The 23,218-nt window shown below is 39.6% G+C and overlaps 1 protein-coding gene across 12 annotated transcripts in view; it reads right to left on the bottom strand.

Annotated features, from left to right (window-relative positions):
- Positions 1 to 23,218, bottom strand: part of B3GALT1 (beta-1,3-galactosyltransferase 1) — a 541,267-nt gene that overhangs the window by 55,112 nt on the left and 462,937 nt on the right. For 2 of the 12 annotated variants that reach the window (XR_007125941.1, XM_047722218.1), the window contains exon 1: positions 1,930 to 2,035. The exons of 9 other annotated variants lie outside the window; for them this stretch is intronic. The gene's annotated coding sequence lies outside the window, so the exon portion shown is untranslated. Of the gene's footprint in view, positions 1 to 1,929; positions 2,036 to 23,218 lie in introns of those variants that run through there. One more of the 12 variants, XM_047722216.1, reaches the window with a different exon arrangement.

Raw genomic sequence — 23,218 nt, 5'->3', positions numbered from 1 at the left:
TTAAATAATTTTTTAAATTAAACTTTTTATTTTGAGATAAGGACTACATACAGTTGTAACTTTTAATAATCTTTTAATTTTCTTACCTATATATATCTGCTATGTAGGTTCTTGGGAAAATACAAATCATAGTTTGTCAATAAATTTTTAATCTAATCCAAAAGCAAAAGGAAAGCTGAGTTTATCTTATTTATTTGAAAGAGAGAGCTCTGCTGAGCAGGGAGCCTGATGAGGGACTCAATCCCAGGACCCTAGGATTATGACCTGAGCAGACACTTCATGACTCAGCCACCTAGGCACCCAGAATCTGAGTTTAATAGTAGAAACCTGTCTGGGCTATCCTGGTAGCTCACTGACACTGCCTGGTAACGAGGTTACCTCTGCTCCTTAACCCACTTATTCTTGTTCAGAACCCATTGTTTGTGATCAGAAAGCAAGCGAGTACTTGAGGCTCTGAAATTTATTTTACATCAATCCATATATAATTTCAAAGGTGGAAAAAGAGAGCCATTTCTTTTTTTATCTTGATATTGGTAACTGAAGATCTGTGTGACTATTTACCTTCTGTCTTCCATGGAGGCAGTGAGATTAAAGCGAGGTGAGAAATAGCTTAGTCTTTGATCACTTGACTTTGTGAAATTGGGTGACCAGGATGAAAGTCAACAGTTTATCACATTAGCGCATTCCAACTTGAACTTTTTAAGAGGGGGAAATAAAAAGGATTTGTTCAATAAATAGCACATTAGAAAAACAGTGACAATGAAGCTGACCTTTCTGTTACAACAAAGGGGCTTTACCAAGTGTTTCATGGATAAGTTTCAAGGTTGAGGAAAATCACCAATACACAGCAAAGCTTTCTGGGCTCTTTTTTTTTTTTTTTTTTTTTTTTTTGTCTGTTGACTCATCTAGAGAAGAGTCAAAACCCTAAACTATCAATTAAATTGGATGCCTGCTAAATGAGGGAATTTCCCCCATATAGTTTGTTTATTGAATGCTCTGGTTAATGTTACACAGAGTACAACAAAGGAGTCGGCACTCTTACTACGGTTATTCACGCAATGGCGAACCAATAGAAAGAATTTTATTCTTCTACATTATGAACTAAGGCAACGTGTTCCAGCAAGTGTGATTCTGTATTAAGAACATAAAATTCAACCAGACTTATTTGAATAAGACATATATTCATTAGGCTCACCGTAAGGTTTCAGTTTATGCAGTGATAATAAAGCCGACGAATAATTGAGTTGGACTAGTGTTAATCACAGGAGAACACATTTTTGTTTCAAGCAACATTAGCAATATTTCTACGCAGTTAGAGAGAGGTCCCCAGGATGTGAGAAGGACTCAGAAGACCAGGGTTTGAAGCTGCAAAAAGTATATAACATGCCCTCGGAGTCTCCATTCTACTAAAATATCTGGTGGTGGAGAAGCTTCACAATTTCTACTTTTTGGAAAATCCCATTTGAAAAGTGGGCTGGTTTTGAAGTAAAAACTGAATCAGTTGACAGGTACAGTTTCAGGTCAGGAAGGGAGTGAAAGGAGTGTATTTAAAAGGAATGGAGTTCAGGGGATTTATATAAAGAAACAGTCTATACAGCCTGTGATATCCTAGTATTTAAAAAAAAAGGTGAATGACTCTCCATTATTCAGATATTTGATGAATATCTAGGGCTAGGAACCATGCAGGTCAAACACTGGGATGGGGGCTGAATTTTTCAGTTCTAAAATTTAAAATGATGCAATATGTCTGTTTTATCCTCTGAGTCGGCAAAAACATGGATCACTTGAGTTTTCTGTATTAGGGAAATTCTACTTTCCACCTTACTTTTACATTTGTCCTTCCCCCGCATGCCTAGCCTCCACAACTAGACCGGAAGAAAAGCTGCCAAACCAATCATCTTCCCCGTAGCAGACAAGGTTCATTCCTACCTGGTCCTCATTCTTTTCTGACTCTTCCTTAGAGAAACAGGATTTCGCTCTGGTCTGTACCCTTTCAGCGTTTCAGGAAGGGCAGACACCAGTCCCAGCTGAGTCATACTGACCCAAGCTGCTCCGTGGTGGCCTCGTTTCCTCTATCAGTGATTGGGTTAGGCAAGGGCATTTGCCTCAGGCCTGGTCATGAGACTTGCAAGGAGATCTGAGAGCTTCTGGGAAAGGCTCTCTTCACTCTGAGAGAGAGGCACTCTGTGTACATGCTCCCTTTTCACGCTGTGGCATAGTGGTGTGTCCACCTGCAATGCTTGTACCTGTGAGCTAGCACTCTAGGGTGACTGTGAGCAGTAGGGACAGTGGAAAGATGGAAGAAAAGGAACCTGGATTTTGAGGGACTTGGTTACTTGACCAATCCTAGGCTCACCTGATGTATACACTTGGGCTTATTTGAGATAATAAATCCCCTGAAAGCACTTTAATGGATGCATTTGTAGCAGCTACACTAGTGAGTAGTCAGCTTCATTTCTTTCTCTTCCTCATCTACCAATTCTATATCTATTTATCTATTATCTAAATTCTGTCCTCCATCTTGGTTTTATTCCTGAATGTCTTCCTTGTAGGCTCTTATAATAGTCTCTAATGGACCTCGTTGTCTGCGGCCTTGGTCTCTAGATACATCCACTGGACTGTAATCATCCTGCTTTTTCCAAAAGGGAAACTCAATCACATTATTCTTCCACTTAAATTCTGTAATAGTGTCCCACTGTTAGGAATGGTGACTGTAAGTCCAAACTATCTTCATATTTACAAGGTGTTCTATATTCTGGTCCTTGACAAATCTTCTACACCGAAATACTCATTTTTAGGTAGTGTTCAACTCTCTCCTACTCCTGCTTCAAGGCCTGGCTAAAAAGTGAGAAATCTCCTCCCTGAGTTATTGCTGACAGTTCTGGTCCATTGATCACTTCCCCTTCATGCCACCTCAGTCTTTTAGAGATAATTTTACCAATACTTGTCTCACAGTATTCTTTGTATTTGTTTGTAAGTCTGTCTTCTTCAATAAACCACAAACTTCTTAAAGCCAGGGGCCATGTCTTATTTTTCTGAATCTCTAATGCTCAATACAGTGATTTGGGCATATTAGTTATTTAATAAATATATTGTGATTGATTCTAGAAGGAGGTCTGTGGTGCAAAGGTGGGAAACTTTAACTCAGAAGAGCTCAAGTTTCAGTATAAGAAATGTATGTAGCATCTCTGCTGTCTTTACCTTAGGCTAATCATGACTGTTATGATATGGGGGAGATCAATATGACAACCAGGATCCCATCAAAAAGACTGGAGTAAATTATTCTTGTCATTTTTTTTCCTTTCTTTTTTTTTTTTTGATTTGCATTTGTTTTGGAAAATCATTTAGGAGGTAGTGATAAATCGCCTCTCAGAAGTCATAAATTGCAAAATAATGATCAAAGTATAAATTGTTCAATAGTCCAGCCCATAAAGAAGCAGTTACTGCTTGTCTATTACATGCCAAATTTTTAAAAATATTATTTCATTCTAGGAGCAGTTCACATGACTGTCAATCTTTGTGAAATCGTTTGAGAAATATATAAAATAAATACAAGATCCAATGATTCAAAGGTCAAAAATGTAATTTTTATCCTCATTTACAGGGAGAAAATATAATTTCAGTTAAGGGTGTATCACTATGTTCATAAAAATATGGAAACCTTGATCCCTGCTCACTTTATGTGGAGATATTTTATGCCTTTCTCTGTAATTTACAAAATTGATTCCTTATAGGACCCTCTGGGCACATGTGCTTTGCATTAGAGGCCTGATCAAATGATTATATTGACTCTAAAGTCAGGTGGGGAAATACAGTTCTATAGCCAGAATTCCTTCATGTTCATCCTTCAGAAACTGAGTAAACGCAGTAAAGCAGAAGGCAGTATATTGAACCCAGATTTTGGATTTACAAGACTGCTCTGAATTTAAGACCTGCCTAATTATGACTTGGAAAAGCCACTTGGTTTTTAGAGTCCTGTTTCTTTCCATATCTAAAAATGATGATAAAAATCACCTACATTAGGAATTTCTCTCGGTAAGATAAAAAATGAGGAAAAGGCTTATTAGACACAACCAGAGAGGATGAACTATTGGTTAAAGCATGGTCCCCAGAGCAAGGCTGCTGGATATGAATCCTACTACTCACTAGCTGTGCACCTTTCGTTGAATTCCTTACCCTCTCTGTGCTTTCATTTTCCCATGTGTAAGTGGGGATGATAATAATGCCTACCTATAGGGTTGTCATGAGGATTAAATATGCTAATGTTTGTAAAACACTTAGAACACTGCCTGGCACCTAAGAAGTGCTAAGTAAGTGTTTGGTAGATAAACAGTAATTTGTATTCATCTCCTGACATAGTTCCGGCAAATAAAAATCTAAAGTGGAAATCTTTGCATTTATGCCATGTCTACATAAAAGGGCAAGTAGAAGAAAATAATGCAATAATGTAACAGGAGAAAAGGGAGGCACCTTGTTTAAGAACTTAATTAGGTCAAATACGAACAGTAATTTCAAAGCTTTGGCTGGGCGTTTTTGTAGTTAAGGGAACAGCCATTAAAAGGTAAAAAAAAAAAATCACTATTTTAAATAATTCTTCATAGAACAAGGACTGGCATGAATAGAAAGGAAAAAGAGGAGCAGGGAGTTGATGGAAAGAGCTAACCAGGCTTTGCACAACACAGACACAGACCCCATTCTGGGGAGTGGTAGAAGAGATGGAGACGGTCAGCCAGAGAAATGCTTTACTTCCTCTGTATCAATTTCGAAGCCCTGTTTCTGAGTTTGTGGTTGGGAAGTATGCAGTTGTATGGATCTGGCGCTGTGCTGGGGATAGTGGTGAGGATGAGTGGTCCCATAGCTTTCTGTCAAAGACTCAGAAGAACAGGAAGGCATGGTTACAGCTTACCCAGGTGGAGAGATCTCGAAAGGAGGCCAGTTCAAGTACTTATCCTGACCTAGTAGGCCAGTGGACATAGAATACCCAAGTCTACTCTTATTGTCCTCATTTAGCCCCAGTGGAGTGTTAGTCTATACTGAACAACTCAGCCCTGGGGAAATATTCCTTCAGAAAAAGGCACTAAAACCTCAAGTTGGTAGATTTATATTTCCCAAAAGTTGGGTTCAAATGTTCTTAGCAGATACGCAAAAGTAATGGGCAACCCTGAGTTCTGCAAAGCAAGACTGGGAATTTGAATATGTCTTTAAGGAGACAGTAGAGAAAGGACCGATTTCTTCTGGAGCTTTTATTGTAATAGAGGATAGTTTGATGAAGTATAGTTTTAAAAAATCTCTGTCTTTTTTGTAATTCTCTTTGGTTGTTACTAAGTCACAGGGAAGTCTGAACTACTTTTTTATTCTTGCATGGTTGTGATTGTGTTGTGTAGAAAAGAAAGGAATAAGGCAAAGGGGAAGTGGGTTTGCCCCACATTTACCCTTCTGCTTGCAATTGTGTAGATTTGATAACATTACTTCAAGGTGCCTGAGTCTATAGTTTCCACACTGTAGCCACCATGCACAGAGCATTTCCTGTCTATGGCAGAGCTGGGGACTATGGGAGGTGCAGGGGAGGTAGAGAAGCAATGGAGAAGGAAGGAAAACTCTGGGGAGATCTACAACAGTCCTCTTCCCCAACACAGACTAGAGGAAAGTGACTTTTGGTGTTGAGATAATAATATCTATTATTACCCAATAATAAATATGGCAGTTTGCTTTGACAATATCCTTTTAATAATAATGATTATTATTAACTCAACACCAAAAAACAAATAATCTAATTAAAAATGGACAGAAGACACGAATAGATGTTTTTCCACAGAAGACTTACAGATGGCCAACAGACACATAGAAAGATTGTCAACATCACTCATCATTATGGAAATGCAAATGAAAGCCACAGCGAGATATGACCTCACACCTGTCAGGATGGCTGAAATAAAAAACACATGAAATAGCAAGTGTTGGTGAAGATGTGGAGAAAAAGGAAACCTTGTGTGCTGTTGGTGGGAATGCACGCTGGTGTAGCACTGTGGAAAACAGTATGGATGTTCCTCAAAAATGTAAAAATAGAATTAACATATGATCCAGTAATTTCACTACTGATTACACACACACACACACACACACACACACACACACAGAAATATTAGCCAGCCATAAAAAAGGATGAAATTTTCCCATTTGCAATGACATGGATAGATCTAGAAGGTATAATGATAAGTGAAATAAGTCAGAGAAAGACAAATATCATATGATTTCACTCATATGTGGAATTTAAGAACAAAGAAGAAAAGAGACAAAAAAAAAACCCAGACTCTTAAATATAAAGAATAAATTGGTAGTTGCCAGAGGGGAGGTGAGTGGGAGGCATGGATGAGATAGGGAAGGGGATTAAAGTGTACTTGTGATGGAGGTGCCTGGGCAGCTCAGTGGTTTAGTGTCTGCCTTTGGCTCAGGTCATGATCCTGGGGTCCTGGGATCAAGCTCCATGTCTGACTCCCTGCTCAATGGAGAGCCTGCTTCTCCCTCTCCCTCTGCTTGCCACTCCCTCTGCTTGTGCTCTCTCTCCCTCAAATAAATAAAATATTAAAAAAAAAAGAGTACACTTATGATGAGCACTGTGATGAGTAATGCACAGAATTGTTGAATCACTATTTTGTACACCTGAAACTGATATAACATTGTATATTAACTATACTTGAATTAAAAATAATAATGGTTATTATTGTAATCATCAATTATATTAGAATTATATTAGAATCTGTCATCATCATCATTATATTAGAATCTGTCATTATTGAGCTCTTATGCACCAGGCATTGTGCCAAAGGTTTTATTTATATTCTTTCATTTAATTTTTAAAATAATCCTATAAAGCAGACATTATGTCCATTTTGTTGATGAGGAAATCAAGGCCAGAGAGGTTAAGAAACATACTAGCATCTCATAGTCAGTGACAGAGCTAGGATGAAAGCCTAGATCAGTCTAACCGCACCCCTCACCCCACCCCTGGCAAGACTGTGCTCCTAACTTCTCCACCTCATGATGTCAGGCCCACCAGGAGAAATGTGTTATAAAACAAAACTACAAAGTCATGGTGAGATCTTCCTGCCAAGGCTGCAGGGAGGAGAAGTGATTCAATGACCTGTCTCCTGATGCATCCTAAGTCATATGACATGTGAACTAATGGCTGGTACCAACTTAAAAATTGTCAGGACACTCTTTGGTTTGAATGAAATCAAGGGAGCTTTTATAGGACTGAAATGGTCTGTCAGAAGAACCTCGATGTCATTTCAAGTCATCTGTGCACTTAGACTCCAGCACTGGCAAGGGAGCTTTGGACCCTCTGCCCAGGAGCAAATATACATGATAATATGATATGAGTTGGACTGGGGAGGATGTAGTCATGAAATATTAATAATCTGTCCCATCATTTTCCCAAATCTGTTCTACTGGTTCTCCCTTTCTCTCTCTTGATCATTGTCTTGGGTTCATCCTATAGACTTCCAGATCACTGTGAGGCACTAGAAGAGTTTCATTTTCAAGTTATTTAAAGATCGAGTGCCATCTAAATCAAAACTCCAAACTCTCACCCAACCTAAAGAAACTATATCCCAGCTCAGGCTTCGGCAGGTCAGAGATGGCAGGCGTGGTGACGTGGCCTTTCGCTTCAGAACAGGGTATGTTGCTAAATACTGCTGGTATATAGAATATACAGCTGCTAAACAGAAATAATATTTCTAATAATATGACTTAGGCCAGTGTGTTATGATGTCCATCGCTAAAAATTACACTGTTTATTTGGAATTTAGAATCCGCACACCTTCTTTTTTTTTTTTTTTTTAAAGATTTTATTTATTTATTTGACAGAGAGAGATCACAAGTAGATGGAGAGGCAGGCAGAGAGAGAGAGAGAGAGGGAAGCAGGCTCCCTGCTGAGCAAAGAGCCCGATGCGGGACTCGATCCCAGGACCCTGAGATCATGACCTGAGCTGAAGGCAGCGGCTTAACCCACTGAGCCACCCAGGCGCCCCAGAATCCGCACACCTTCTTAAACTGCAACACAGCTGAGTGGAATGGTATGTCACCTCTTCCTAAAACCTAAGGTGGGTCTTCTCCACGGGGTTTCTGAGTCACTGTCATCTGAAATCTGAAAACAAGGACTAAGACTAAGGAGAATAGAGGCTGCCTCGGATGATTACATGGTACGTAAAGCCCACCTTACTCTTCAACTCTCCTCTCCTTGGCGCCTCACTCACAGTGCTGCCCTTGGCTCCACAGGGGACAGATGAGAGGAAGACAGCAAGGTCTCACCTGAATGGGGCTACTGTAATACGGCATCAGTATTCTTTGCAGTGGCAGGTGCCCATATGCTGACTGTCTGGCTCAGTGGGCAAGTTCGTGATTTCTTCAAGTCTCTGCCTATTGCTTCATTCCTCAACACCAGGACCCCCTAGCATAGCACTCATTACTGATACAGGTGATTCACTCGCCAGCTGACTTCCTCACTTCCTCTCAGCTCCTAATCTTTGGCCTAAGGCTGCTCTGCCCTCAAGGAAAACTCCTGGGAAAGATCCTTTTAAAGATGACTCTAGCCCAGCAGTATTTAGCAACATGCCCTGTTCTGGAATAGGGATGGGGTAAGGGGTATCAGGATCAAGTTTGCTATCCCTTGGCATGTCTCCAGTTGATGTGGAAGCACTACTCTTTGAAATATGATGCTACATCATGATTCCTAATGGTGGGCTTTGAAGCCTCAGCAGATACTCAAGACAGTAAGACAAATCCTATTTAATTTCTTGTTATTTCAAGAGAAACATTACTAGATACCAGAGAACCAGAAAGTTTTCATTTGATTTAGCTGGCAGAGCCTACTCCCAGTTTTAGCGTTAAGTTTTCTCACCTTCTGTATTCAGTTTGTTCACTGAGAAAATCAGGGCCTTGTTTGTTGCATTAATTATCAATAGAGCTATCATTTTTAGTACCTGCTCTTTATTTCTTGATATAAACCTCACAGCAGCCCTGTATGACAGGTGCTCTTATATTCATGTGACAGATGAGGACATGGGGGTCAGATCACTCACTGATGGTAACAGGTAGAATGGGGCAAATCTGGATTTTTCTCCATGCTTGTTCCAGAGTCTGTGCTTTTCTCAGTATTTTTCATTGCCTATCCACAGCTGAATTTAGGTAACATGGTGACAATGGTCTTCCGACTGGCCAAAATATGGACTGTCCAGGCCATAATTACGGCCCAAGGATTTCTTTCTTTCTTTTTTTTTTTTTTATTTATTTGACAGAGAGATCACAAGTAGGCAGAGAGGCAGGCAGAGAGAGAGAGGGGGAAGCAGGCTTCTTGCCGAGCAGAGAGCCCGATGTGGGGCTCGATCCCAGGACCCTGAGATCATAACCCTGGCCGAAGGCAGAGGCTTAACCTGCTGAGCCACCCAGGCACCCCGGCCCAAGGATTTCTTAATTCTAGTTCATCAAAATGTAAAACCTGATTCTCAGCCTTATGCATCTGAATCGCGTGGGAGCTTAAAAAAAAAAAAAAAAAAGAAAGAAAGAAAAGGAAAGAAAGAAAGAAAGAGAAAACAAGAAAAAAGAGAGAAAGATATGCCCGAGACTAATCCCCATCATCAATGAAATCAGAATCTCTGGGGTCAGAAATGAGCTTATATGTGTATTGTGCCCAAGCTTTCCGGGTGTTTCTATTTGTAGCCAGGGCCGAGAACCACTCATTTATACAAATAGAAAAGTATATGTCTGGGTTATGGGTGCGAATCATGATCTCTAAGAAAGTAGACAGGAGGGGCGCCTGGGTGGCTCAGTGGGTTAAGCCGCTGCCTTCAGCTCAGGTCATGATCTCAGGGTCCTGGGATCGAGTCCCGAATCGGGCTCTCTGCTCAGCGGGGAGCCTGCTTCCCTCTCTCTCTGCCTGCCTCTCCTTCTACTTGTGATCTCTCTCTGTCAAATAAATAAATAAAATCTTTAAAAAAAAAAAGAAAGTAAACAGGAGGTTTGAGAAAGAAATGCTAGTAAATACTTCTATCTAATCAACAGGGAAGTTACAAAACAGTGCATCCTTGAGATTTCAGTAATAAATATTCCATGTTCCTAAATGCCACTCTATGCTAATATATGCGATAAGGAAATGAAAATACAATTCTTGTATTCATTAGTGCTTGCCACTTAGTTTAGTCCAAGGTACCATTTAATTTACTGAAATACTTATAACCTAGAGAGAAGACTAAAAACAGAAGGAAGATTTTTCTGGCGACAATGTGAGGTCATACTATTACATAAGCCCTGAACAAGGTTAATAATAAGGCAGCCAACATAGAAAATGAGCACATTAACTACCAAAACATTATTTCTTTAAAGAGAGTTGAATAACACTTGTGAAGCTTAATTACCATTTCCCCATTGTTACCATCTCCTCTGACCCTCCTAACATTCCCAGGGAGAGGGGATGCTATGACTCTTGTGTAACAGGTGAGGGTCCTGAGATTCTGTGTATGAACAACTTACCCAAGGGAAACGAAAACCCAGGTTTCCTGGCTGCAAACTGTCCTTGTTCCACTACCTCACACTAACCCGAACGATCAGGATTCGACGAATCTTCCGTGATGTCAAAGCCAATCCAAATTCACAGAGTGAGAGGCAGACCTGCCATTTGCATCTGTGCTGATTTAATAGCTATAGTGATTCAGAAAAGCTGACTAGTGAGAATGATTGGAAATGAGCAGTGGAAATTGCTTTCAGTGTAGCACCCATGAATCAATGGTTCTTGCTGATTTGAACAGTTGAAAAAGTTTACTGATATGAAATCGGAAAAGCAGTTGTAGAAAAGCCCTAAGGGTGAACAGAGCTTTGTCAATGTTTAGAGGGCTTTTGACTTCCCATCTGACTTCATGAAGAGTGAGCTGAGTGAAAAAGAATACTGTTCGCTAACGCAGAACACCCCAGAAAGAAAGAATTTGGGGTTTGGCCACTCAATTCATAAGGAAATCCTTACATGAATAATTCTAGATCTGAGCACTCCTATGAAATGCTCAGCAAAGCAGGACATTCAAGGATTTTATGCATTTTATTCCAATTAGCTACTTGATTTATCCCAGCAATAGAAAATAAGATATTTCTAACAATAGGACTTAGGCCAATGCATTATGGAGTCCATCACTAAAAATTACACTATCTACTTGGAGTTTAGAATTCGCATGCCTTCTTAACTGCCACACAACTCGAGTGGATGGTAGGTGACCTCTTTCTGGAAAACCTAAGATGGGTCTTGTCCACGGGGTTGCTATGTCACTGTCACCTGAAATCTGAAAACAAGGACTAAGGAGAATAAAGACTGTTGTTGGAGTGATAACCTGGTACGTAATAAATCCCTTTTTGTGATCGGCTTCTCAGTGGATTCTTTCTATCAGTCTGTGCATCTGGCTGTTCTCTCCCTGTTCTGTACTCCTGTGATCCCCACCGTCTTCGCACAGATTCCTCACGGGGGCTTCTAGCTCAGACTTGGTCCTCTGACTCTGAATCCCCCTTCAGTTATGGAATTCTTTTTTTTTTTTTTTAAGATTTTATTTGTTTATTTGATACAGAGAGAGATCACAAATAGAAAGGCAGACAGAAAGAAAGGGGGAAGCAGGCTCCCTGCTGAGCAGAGCCAAATGTGGGGCTCCATCCCAGGACCCTGAGATCATGACCTGAGCCAAAGGCAGAGGCTTAATCCACTGAGCCACCCAGGCGTCCCCAGTTATGGAATTCTTGACCTTGCTCTATATCTTGATTCAAATGGTGACCATTACAAAAGCCAAGTTAGCACTGACTTTTAGGTGAGGCCAATTACATATTGTTGAAATGCATTGGCTTTCCTACAACCACCAACTGATGTTGATTTTGTGGCATAAGTCACAAACAAGTACACATCGATGAATGGGCATTTTCAATGCTTCTCGAACTAGAGTAATAAATATTGTCTTTAAATATTGTATTCTAAAACATGTTTACTGTTTTATGTTAAAAAGAGCCAACTTTAAAATACCATAAAAATACAAAGTCCTCGGGGCGCCTGGGTGGCTCAGTGGGTTAAAGCCTCTGCCTCCGGCTCAGGGCATGATCCCAGGATCCTGGGATCGAGCCCCACATCGGGCTCTCTGCTCAGCAGGGAGCCTGCTTCCTCCTCTCTCTCTGGCTCTCTCTCTGCCTGCCTCTCTGCCTACTTGCGATCTCTGTCAAATAAATAAATAAAATCTTTAAAAAAAAATACAAAGTCCTCATTCACGGTGAGCACTAATTACATCTAAAAGGGTGGTCTCTTCTGTTCTCATCATTGTTCAGATGTGGTTGTCATAATAACATTTTGGGGGCGCCTGGGTGGCTCAGTGGGTTAAAGCCTCTGCCTTCAGCTCAGGTCATGATCCCAGGGTCCTGGGATCGAGCCCCACATCGGGCTCTCTGCTCCGCGGGGAGCCTGCTTCGTCCTCTCTCTCTGCCTGCTTCTCTGCCTACTTGTGATCTCTGTCTGTCAAATAAATAAATAAAATCTTTAAAAAAAAAACATAATAACATTATGTTGTATTGTGCTTGGAATAGAGTGTGCTCTCCTTTTTAATAGAGCATTGCTTTACACGGGCTTCCTAAATATTTATATAGCCCAGATATTCATCATTTTTATTGCCATACGCCATATTAAAGTTCCAAAGTTTGTTTAATCATTCCCTAATTGTTGAGCATTTGGATTGTTTCCAGTTACGTGTTATAACAAATAAGGGAGCTGCAATATCTTTGCACAAGTAGGCTTAAAAGCTATTTTCTTTAGATAATTCCCCAAGATGAGGACTCCAGCTCAAAGGAGACAATCATTTTATTTAGCTCTTGCAGTGCCAGAATGTGCTCTAAAAGCAGCTTATTAATTAACAGTGCCACTGTCAACGTAAGAGGGCATCTCTATCCTTTTTTAATCTCTGTGAGTGTTTATACTGTCATGAAAAAGGTGACCTGGCCTCCAATCTCTACAAAAACAATAGGCCGTGAACAACATTTTCTGCAGCCAAGTGCACCCATAGGACCCCTCAGAGGCACATAGGTCTCCTTGTGGTCGGCCACCAATCTGCTGACCGCTCGGCCACAGGCCCTTGGTGAGTCCTACCCGATGTGCTAGAATTCAGGACTCTGTGGACAGCTTGGGAACAGAAGCAGGGGGCAATGGCTTGGAGTTTGTGAAGGAAACAGGCTCGATAAGATGTCTCGGAATTCTCCCCATACGCCCAGCTTCAAATCCCTACTGCCCTCTAGGTCGGACGCATTTGCAACGGCCACTGCTCCTTCCTCCCCAGATCTGCCTTCGCACTGTGGCCGTCGAAAACTGTCCTGCTCATCTCTGCTTTATGCAGTCATAAGCCCTGGCTTCCGCCAGAGGTTACCGGCGGAGAAAAACTGCTTTTGCATCTAATGATAAGGGTGTTGTCCTTAAGACAAAGGAAGTTAATGACCACAGCAACTTTGCTGAATTCCACTTGACCTGAATACAGGACTCGACATTTGAAACCAAGATTCGCTAGGAGGGCACATTGCCTCTTTGACCTCTATTCCTTCCCTCTCCAGAGTCTCTGCGGAGCCACAGAGATGGGATCACACTTTCTTTCCCTTCTCACCCACCCCATACTAAGCAGTCACCTTGCTCTTCCTTATTATTTGCTCTTAAAGGCATCCGCCCTGTTGGGTAAGAAAAAAAAAAATTCCCAGTGAGCGTCACGGTAAGAAAATGTGTGGAAAATGACTATATATATTTTTTTCTTCTAGATTCCAGAAAAATAACTCCTACTCTGCTGGTAGCAGCATCACATAGTGACTCAGAGTCAGGTGTTAGGTAGAGGTGGGAAGGGAATATAATGGACTTTGCACCTGGCCTGGCTCAAGGAAATAATAACTGCATGGACTCTCGGTTTTCCCATCTTCTCCCTCACCATCATCAGCTGTAGCTGACACAGAGATAAACAGGAAAGTGTTCCCTAATGGGCCACAGACATTTGACATTTTTTCCCTCCATAGACTCCTGCTGAGTTTGATAATTAAACCTCATTGAGAGGGGTATTACATTTTTTGTGCCCTCTTTATTCTTTCTAAACACTTTTCCTTTCCTTTCAAACTTTGATTGTTTGGTGTGAGATTGAGGGCATAACAGAAGGAAGAAGTGGTAGGTTTAACATTATCTACCTTATTCCCCCACGAGGGCAGACCTACAGCAGATAGCCTGCTTTCTTGTTCTCTGCCAATCCACCATAAACTAAATGCCCTCCAGTCTCCATGACCATACATTTGGGAGAATTCTCCAGTAATCAAATGAGTCACACAGTCAGAAGGTATGTATAGTATTTAACCTAAAATGTTAATTTCTGTAATATATTCTTATTACTCTCTCTTTATTCTTATTATTAAGATAACTTTATGGCAATATTAACATAGCTTTCAAAGGGACTTTGGTTGATAATTTTACTCATTCAGTTTTTAGAAGGTTTTGCAATTCCAGAATTTAAAAAATGATATTTAGAAAAAAAGACCTGCATACTTTTCTACTGAGAATCTAAAAGTATAAGCTCTGTTAAAAATAATCTACCCTCTAGGAGTTGAGAAGGGTATAGAATTATTTATTTTATTTATGGAGTAATTGAGATAACACACCACATTCTTTTGGATCAGCAGATCCCTTCATTATGTTGTTGTATTTAAAAGTCTAGAGTTGATCATGTTTATTTATTTTTTATTTTAAGTAGGCTCCTTGCCCAACATGGGGCCTGAACTCGAGACCCTGAGATCAAGAGTTTCATGCCCTACCAACTGAGCCAGCCAGGTGCCCCTAGAGTTGATCATGTTTAGAAAGGATTAGAAAGGGATGTTTAGAAAGGATGTTTGTAAGGTAGGTTGCATATTATGAAAACACATTAACTATTTGGCTAGAATATGCAGAGTTGTGCCCCATCTATCAGACAGATGCTGACATTTCTTGATGTATAATTAGAAGATACATGACTTGCCTCCTGCCCTTTTTGCTGGACCTCAGAGTTCCCCAGTCTATCCTCCTGGGCTCTTTCAATTGAACCTTGCACACCCACCCAGACACATGCAGGGATGTTAAATAACTCATTAAGGGCATCACCTTCCTCTTCAGAATTTCCCCCGGCCACCTTCCCTTGCTTGCTCTGCTGTTGCTCTCTCATTGTGCCACCTTCTTACTCAAGCCTGGAATCTGTGTTCATATTCTCCACCCAGGCCCTGTATCATGTAGAAATAAATTAACACTGGGGTTTGAGCTGAAATCTTTTTGATTTTTCAGGTGCTTTATATCTTCATCTTCCTCGTTGGTTCCTGAAGCTTTGTACACAGGCATAACTTTCATGGGAATAACAGTGTGCCTTATTAAATGGAGTGTTGTACTCATCTGTACAGACTGTAACTTCAAATAGAGATGGGAGACAAATCCCTGGCTTTGGGAAAGAGCCTGCAAAGAAACCCAGTAGATTTTGTGAGAGGAGAGAGGATGCTACCATATCTTCTAGAAGGCGTCACTGTCTAAAACATTTTGAAAAATCTTATTCTTTGCTTGATCCTTCAGATGGTCACACGATCATACTATTTCTTCACCCCTAAATTTAATCACAGTATAGAACCCTGGGTACCAAAAATACTAACAAATCCTTAGTAGAGCTTGTTAATAGTCATTCATTTATTACAGATGACTGATAAACTTTCTGATGCTCACTTATCAGTGGCTCTTAAAACCTGTGTGTGTATAACTTTGATTATTCTGAGAGGTTTTCTTCATTGATTATGTGCTTGACCAGGTAGGCTCTGAGCTCATTCTAATATTGCATTCCTCTGGTTCCAAATGTGTGTGTGTTTAATTTTTATTTTTTTAATTGAGGTGAAATCCACACAATATAAAATGAACCATTTTGAAGTGAACAATTCAGTGGCACTTACAACATTTAAGTGTTGGGCACCACCAACCCTATTGACTTCCAAAATATTTTCATCACTCCAAGAGGAAACCTGGTACCCATTAGACAGCCACATTCTACATCTCACCTCCCTCCAGCCCCGGAAACCACCAACTGGCTTTCTGTGTCTATGGAATTACATATTCTAGATATTACTTATAAATGAGATCACACAATATGTGACCATCTGCGTCTGGCTTCTTCCACTTAGCACAATGTTTTTGAGGCTCACTCACATTGTAGCACGTGTGACTACCTCATTTCCACACATGTTTTTAATAGCATATGACCTGAATTCTTTCCAGGCACAACTTGAAAAATAAATGCAAACATAACAACCCAAGGGGTCCTATTTCATATTCAACTTCCAGAAAACCAAAGTACTGTGCAATATATAGTTTTACCCAAGAGTGGTAGGATGCTTCCCCCCAACACATGGCATCCCCATTTGCTGGGTCATTCCTGGTGTTACTGAAAGAAATGAATAGCCTACAGCCTGTTGGTGATCTTTGATTTTGAAATTCTTTTGTTTGAAAGAACTTTCTTTCACGGTCTTTAGCTTAGCGATTTACATAAAAGAATACAGCAGGCTTTTGTGGGTAACTTTGTTCCCTTTTGGTATATCCTGTTCATGACCATACAGTAACACCTCCTACAGTCCCTGGAGCTGCCTATCCGGTATAGTAACACCTGCACAGCTGAAATCACTTTAGAGTTCTTCACCAAAACTTCAGCATGGATCAATTCTCTGGTTTCAAAAAAGTGGCATTTTGGTAGTGTCAGGAAACAATGCCAGGGGACAACTGTGCTTCCAAAATAAAGCAATCTAGTCAATAAGTAGGGCTTTCTCAACGACGTGTGCATCTGTGAGAGTATGTCAAAATGGACTAACAAAAAGATGTAAGACAGTCCCTAGAAGCTTTATGAGCACAGAACTGTTGTTGGAACTGAATGCCTATTTGGAAGTGCTTGGCAATGGACAGCTGTGTATAGATGTCATCATAATAGCTGCCTTCTCTTTGTTAGTGAGTTCTTAAATTTTAGTGGACCTTGCAGAATACAAAATACTTTTCTTAGAGAATGATTACTATGGTTGATTATCGAAAGCAGCACTCTTAACCTTTTCTGTGCCGAGATACGCGCAGGAAGTAATGTTAGAGCAGCACAGTGGGGTCATGGTCAAAGCTGATTCCGTGTGGAGATGACCGGACCAGAGATTCTGGACATGCTGAGCCCCAAGAGCCACCTGTAGGGCTCTGAATTCAATATCTCAGCACACCATCTTGAAGACTCTAATCTAAAACATTGTGGGCAATGCAATGTGGTCCATAAGTATTTGTCATTCAAGATTCTGTTAGTCACAGAAAATCTGTGTTTGCAAAAACGGCTTTGAAATCTTGATTCGCTGTCTCGGGGCACCGTCTTGAATATGGCAGAGGTAACACAGTGAAGAAAAAAAATAAACTCTTGAATGATGTTTTCTTGAATTCCTCTGAAACTCGCCTGAGATTCTTGATCCCGTGCAGCGAGACAGACCTTGGTAGTTAGCAATTGAATAATTTCCCTAACATTCACGTTGTATTTTAATAGAGATTTTAAAATGTCGAATGTTTTTAGGATCTGTGATATTAAGCGGAAGGGACTACATTATGTGGTAAATCTTTTAATAGTTTCCCACAATTCTCTGAACAGATGGATAGGACTCTATCATCCCGTGATTACTCTGAAATTAATAACAGTCATGGGTTTGAGTGGCACTCTGAGAACAATACAATATGTGATGCTCCAGTTCTTACTGTTCTTTTTGATCTTTGTTTTCATAAACATTTAGATTTGCCCCTGCCTGCTAAGCACTGAACCACAGAGTCCCTGAACGGCGGAAATGACCAGTGCCCACAAATTAAGGAAAGGCACTAATAGCCCCTCAGAACATGCAAACCAAGAAGTTTATATCTCAACAGTCATTCTCAATGTAGTAGCTTTGATCAATAAATACCAAACAGTGAAAAAAAAAAGTGCTTATTGATCAGGGCTAACTGCGTCAGAAAAACAGGAAATGACTGTGGATGTATTTTATGCAAGGCAGAGCCTTTCTACAATAGGAAGAAAATGCACCTATCGTAGTGGGGATCTTAAAGAAATCTGTTGATTTTAAAATATTTACCAGCCTGAAACATTTCCACTACCTTCCTGATGAGAGTCTGCCTTTCCCTTCTCATCATGCAGATCATTAAATTCAGATTATTTGCACATGGCAAGCAATTCCGAATGCTCCAAATGCCTCTGCATGTGGCTTGTTTTAAAAGCCCGAAAAATAAAATGTGTAGATGGAGGAGAGGGTGGGGGGAAAGAGAGGGAGACAGAGAGATATACAGAGAGAAGGTGAGTGAGGGAGAGGGAGAGAGAGGGAAAAAGAGACAGAGAGAGGGAGGACAGAGAGAGCGAGAAGGAGAGAAAGAACATGACCCAGGAATGGTATCCAAATACTTTGCTTATGACTGATGTGAATATATGAAAAAAGTGAATGAATGGAAAAGCATTTCAGCCTTGTAAAACCCTTGCAATGCTTACCATAGCTTGAAAATCTAGGAAAGTGAATGGCAGATCTGGGGTATGGACAGGGGTCTTCTAATTCTAAGGTCAGGGGTCTTTCTTGCCTTCAGGTTAATATCCGTGGAGGGATGGCTGGGGGAAAGTGGTGCGGAGTGTTTCCCACAGAACACTCCCTCACATAGTTTATAACTCAGAATCTGTGTTCATAGCTATATTCATGTCATGTGATGGACATAAATGCTCAAAGATGGGAGACAGAACATCTAGGTCTGGAGGTGCCAAGAGTGAGCACAGAGGTCAGAAGAGTCTCTTTGAAGGTCAGAGAACATCTTAGATACTTGTAATTGTGTGTGCGTGTGTGTGTGTGTGTGTATACGTACATAATTATCTATTTCTCTAGTTACTTGATACATTTTCTGATGCTCTTTTTGTACTCTGGTTTCTTTCATTTGATTACAGACCCCTGATGGGTAAAGGCTCTGTTAATGGTCTTTCTTAGGTCTTTTGACAGATCAAAAAAGACTAGACTAGACTAGACTACTTATCTCACTCTGTATGTGGCAAAAGCAGATTTCCTCTTATTGCCTGATTTACATAAAGACATTGCTGGTCATGCAAAATAATCAGTAATACATGCAATATTAATTCTTCATATATTTGGATATGGGGGCACCTGTTTAAGTTCCATAAGATCCCCATGTATAACATTTAATTAAAAAAACCTCAAGGTTGCACAATCTTAAATTTAGGATAGATAGCGAGAAACTTAGGAGATCTTCAAAATATGCTACTTAAAAATTCTTTTTGTTATAACATTGCTTTACCAGAGTTAGAAATCATCCACTGGAAGAGAAGACCTTCCTAAAAACTATGATATAATTCTGCCCAATAGGGTATCTTACAGTCTTCCTTTGAATTTGATTATCTTTCTACCTTTGTATTTTGATAATCTTATACTCCATGCCACTCATTTATATAAAGCTGGGGTTACATAGCTAATTAAAAATAATTATTTTCTGATTTGTTTGTTGCAACTTTACTGTAGAAAATCCAGAAATTATATATCAGTGTAGGAAAGACAAGAGTATCATCTGTATAGTTCAGCGATAACCACTATGACTATCTTGAGTGGTTTGCCCTAGAGTCTGATTCCCGTAAGCATAAGCACATACAGTTTTTGTTTCTTTTCCTGTTTCTCAGTCTGTGTGTATATGTGTCTATGTATGTGTGTGTCTATATACTTTCAAAAATATTTATAATTACACTCTTTACAGTTTCTTTTTATATAATGTATCATAAGCATTTCATAATTTTTTGTAAACATACCTTTTACTGTATAAAAATATGCTGTCATTTATATGCATTAAAATTTAATTTCATAATGTGAACATTTAACTAGCTTAAATTTTTGTTTCAAAGAACAGAATAAATAATTTCCTTATTCATAAATGTTTGCATCTATATTTATCTTCCTTGTCATACATTCTAGAACACAGAGTATTGGGTAAAAAGGCAGATTAAAGAAGGTTAAATTACTACAAATTGTGCATAGGAATGATTATCTAAAGTAAACTCATCAGCATTAAACATTATCATTTAAAAATTAGTGCTTCTGCTCTGAAAGGCAAATGATAATATCCTATTGCTACTTTAATTTGCATTCCTTTGCTTGTTAGTGAGTTTGATTTTTAGTAAGTTTATTAATATAATTAAGAAAACCCAGTTCAATAAAAAAATTAAAAAAAAAAGAAAATCCAGTTCATTAGTTTACGTTTTAAGAATAAACACAGGGAAGCTACAGAAGCCAATATCCAAAGATTAGTGGTTTCTCCAGTTTCGTATAGAAAGATAAAATTCTGGGGCTCCTGGGTGGCTCAACTGGTTAAGTGTCTGACTCTCGATTTTGGCTCAGGTCATAATCTCAGAGTCATGGGATTGAGACCTGCATAGGGCTCTGGGCTCAGTGGGGAGTCTGCTTGGGATTCTTTCTCTCCCTCTGCCTCTGCCCCTTCCCCTGGTTGTGCTTGCTCTCTCTCTCAATAAATAAAATCTTAAAAAAAAAAATGATTAAGCTCTTACAATGACAACAGAAAGGGAAAATGGCTCTTCAATCTTACATATTGTCAGTAATATCTCATTTTGATATGGACTCTGGGTACTATACCAGGTAAAGTAATAACAAAGGTAGGGGGCTTTGACCCCTTAATCCATATTTATTCTGATGCTGACTAACAATAAATACTCAAATGATGATTACTATAGAATTGGAACATCCTGGGTCACATAGTGGGTTTATTGTAAAATAGCATTCTTGAACCAAATAGAAATTACCTTCTCAATGACTACATCATCACCTGTTTAACAGCTGTATGATGTTTCAACAGGTAAACAAGTGAACAGTAGGATGAAAGAAGTCCTATAAGTTTGGACGTAAAGAGTGATCTTTCATAAAGAAGATGTGGTAAATATATACAATGGAATACTATGCAGCCACCAAAAGAATCGAAATCTTGCCAGTTGCAATAATGTGGATAGAACTAGAGGGTATTATGCTGAGTGAAATAAGTCAATCAGAGAAGGACAATTACCATATGATCTCTCTGATATGAGGAATTTGAGAGGCAGGGCAGGAGGGTCGTGGGGGTAGGGAAGGAAAAAAATGAAACAAGATGGGATCGGGAGGGAGACAAACCATAAGAGACTCTAAATCTCACAAAACAAACTGAGGATTGCTGGGAAGTTGGGGGCGGTATGGAGAGGGTGTTTGGGTTATGGACATTGGGGAGGGTATGTGTTATGGTGAATGCTGTGAAATGTGTAAGCCCGATGATTCACACACCTGTACCTCTGGGGCAAATAATACATTATATGTTAATAAAAATAATTTTTAAAAAAAGAGTGATCTTTCGAATGCTTTGAAAAAGTGGGACACCATTTCAATTAGAATATCCAAAGCTTGGATCTTTAAACTGAGCACTCAGAATAGCCAGCTATCAGTTTAACCTTTCAATTAACTCATTAGCAATACATCCAGGCTTGGGGCTGGGCCTCATTTAGATTCAGGAAAATAAGTATCCCCCGGATTAGTAGATAAGCAGGAATGAATGACCCCTTAGACTTGGTTATGGTTGTTCCCACATTGTTTTACTTAGGAACCAGGTAACACATATGCAAAATAGAGATGAGAGATCAAAATACATGTGATTGAATGTGTCTTCTCTGCCTTTGGAATTCTTTCCAGAAACACAAGTATAGCACTTGAGTAGCCTATGTGGAGTAAGAAATCTGCCAAAAGAGCCTAGAATTATGTGCTCACTGACTTCTGTAACATTAGCCTGGGGAAGGTAAGGTAGAATTTATGGTCTGACCACTACTATATAGGGAATGTCTTGCTTGGCTACAGTTAATTTCTTTCTCCTTCTATTTTTTACTTATCATTAGGCCTATAGAAGGCCCCAAACCCAACATGTCTGCTGCTTGTGTCTTCTATTACTTTTGCATCTTTTATGAGTTTTTTTTTGTAAAGGTGATCTAGTTTATAGAAAACCATTTAAAAGTGCCAGTCATTCGGATCAATGCTCAGCGGGGAGCCTGCTTCTCCCTCTCCCTCTTCCTCTGTGTTCTCTCTCCCTCTCTTGGTCTATTTCAAGTAAATAAATAAAATCTAAAAAAAAATAAATAAAAGTGCCAGTCATGAATCATATCCATGAACTATAATTTTAATATTGTAAAAACTCATAGGAAATTAGGACAAAGGAAACTTGATATTAATATTTCCCTTAAAAATATGTATACACAGGGGCACCTGGGTGGCTCAGTGGGTTGGGCTTCTGCCTTCGGCTCAGGTCATGATCTCGGGGTCCTGGGATCGAGCCCCGCATCAGGCTCTCTGCTCAGTGGGGAGCCTGCTTCCTTCTCTCTCTCTGCCTGCCTCTCTGCCTACTTGTGATCTCTGTCTGTCAAATAAATAAATAAAATCTTAAAAAAAAAAAAAAGGGGTCAGGGGTACTTCCTGACTCTGCGGTCCTCCACCATGAAAAATGTATACACAAACACACACACACACATACATATATAATAGTATATTTGTGTTTATACCTTAGAATATAATATGTACAATATCAAGAATTGTTCTAAGTTATCCAGTTCCAGAATTCATGCTAAGTATGCAAAACTATTGCTCTAAGAGCTAACAGATTGATTAATTAATCAATCCTAAAAACATTTGAGTTAATATTTGCTGATAGACCCATTCATTCATTCATCAACACAATAAACATTTACTGATTCTCTCCTCAAAGTAATGCATTGTACCATGGTGAATAAGATATTTTCCTCTTCCTTAAGAAGCACACAGAAATTTTTAATGACAGTTATTTAGAGGCTCCCGATCTTCCCTGCCTAAGGGGCTCAGGGAATGTTTTCTTTTGGCTGGGGAAATTCTGCATTTAGGAAATTAGGAAATATTTGGACAGCTCTATTAAATGATAATTACCTCTTGACAGGTATCCATAACGTTTAATCAGTATCGCTGCATATGTTTAGAAGAGCTTGGGAAGAGTAACATACTTGGTATATTATGCATTTGAAAGTGCTAAAATGTTTAGGAGATTAATAAGGAAACATAAAACTAAAGTGCCCTTTAATCTTGTAATTGGGAACTG

This window comes from Lutra lutra, chromosome 3 (genome assembly GCF_902655055.1).
Source record: "Lutra lutra chromosome 3, mLutLut1.2, whole genome shotgun sequence".
Classification (NCBI taxonomy): Eukaryota; Metazoa; Chordata; class Mammalia; order Carnivora; family Mustelidae; genus Lutra; species Lutra lutra.
The sequence above is the reverse complement of the archived record's forward strand: the minus strand, read 5'-3'. Positions and strand labels throughout refer to the sequence as shown.